Here is a 1,762-nt window from a genome sequence, read left to right as displayed (position 1 = left end):
ACTTCAAAGAGCCACCAGACAGAGATCAGATCAAATTAGACCTAAAAATGAAAGTTTAGACACAAAACAAGGCAAAAGCAGATGTAATGGCATCAAACAATGAGATATTAGGCAGGGAAAGAGAGCTGACATGAAGGAGATGATGTAGCAGTGGACATACACTCACCGAGCACTTTATTAGGTACACCTTGCACCCTATTTGACAGTCGAACAAGATCCCAGTAGGACCCCAGTGACCAGTTGATATTTGGGTGGCGGACCATTATCAGCACAGCAATGACACTAACGTTTAAATATGGTAGTGTGTGTTGTTCTGGGATGAGTGTATCAAGTGCAGCAGTGTTATTAGGATATTAAATACTGTTTAAACTTGCTGGCCTCTTTATTAGGAACACATGCCACGTTACAGTGGTGTAGGTGTACAGTTAGAGACCAGCCTGTCTTCTTTTTTAATCGTCCTCTAGTCGTTTATTAGTGGAGATTTTATGATCACCGGACACTGCTGGTTTTATATGTTTGGTTGGAGCACTGTTCTCCTCCCAGCACTGACAATGACGTGTTTAAAAATCCCAACAACACTGCTGCACCTGATATACTTATAGCAGTACAACACACACTACCATGCTTTGACCATGTTAGTGTCGTTGCAGTTCTGAGAATGTTCCACAACCCGAATAACATCTGGTCAGTACGAGTCCCTTGCGGATCTTTTTTTTTTGCTTGATAAATGAGGTACAGGGGTGTCAAAATGTACAGAGCAACAGATGGGCAACATCATTAATCATTTACCCCTAAAATAACATAATATGTTAGCTGTAGCTTACGGTAAAATAATTAATGAATGTATGTGCCAGATAGGTGTACCTAATAAAGTGCTCGCATCGCAATCAGATGTTGATCAACAAATAAAAGATCAGACATGGACAAATTCAACCGACTGCTGATAAATAGATTCATGCAATGATATGAGATTAAAATATATATATAGAACCAGATCAGACAGATGTAACATAAGCAGATATACTAAAGAGATTAGACACAGTAAAACCACATAGGACAGGAAAGATCAGATCTGGAGAAATCATCCTGAGAGATTTTAGAGACAAAAAGTTGATATGGATTTGGCTTAAGATCCAGAGATGCATGTGAAATGTGTTTGGCACAATGTAGATGGAGGTGGGACGAGATATGCAGCCACCAATCACAGAAATGAGATCAGATCAGACAATGTAGAGAACATACACAGTAATAGACTAACATAGAGATAGTAATAAAGTGCTTGGAGGGTGTATATCAGATGTTGAGTGGACAAATTGAACAAAAGGCAGCAAGAGATGTGAAAAAATGGTCGAGAAATCTAACGTATCTATCATGCAGCGAAATATTATTAGACAGAGAGATTAATTAGAGATTAATTAGTCAGATTAGACACTAGGCGACATGATTATATTCAGAAAGTAAGACGTCAGGCATGATGAGATGAGATGGGATGAGATCAGACATGCTCATGCATGATTTTAAATGAGGCAGGCTAATATTAAGTAGCTTTAGTAAATAACAGCATAATGAGTCTTAAAGGTGCAAAAAGGGGTTTAAAAATTCATTAAAAAATTATTAGAATTAAAACACACGATAGATCAGACAGTCTTAGTCAGATCTGACTATAAGGCTAAAAAATATAACTATCGTTTAAAGCTTTTATGTAACGTGGTAACGTGGTAGCGACATACAGTACCGTATTGTATGCGGATGTAAAATGTGA

Source organism: Trichomycterus rosablanca, chromosome 20 (assembly GCF_030014385.1).
Source record: "Trichomycterus rosablanca isolate fTriRos1 chromosome 20, fTriRos1.hap1, whole genome shotgun sequence".
In the NCBI taxonomy this organism is placed as follows: Eukaryota; Metazoa; Chordata; class Actinopteri; order Siluriformes; family Trichomycteridae; genus Trichomycterus; species Trichomycterus rosablanca.
This window is presented reverse-complemented; position numbering follows the sequence as displayed.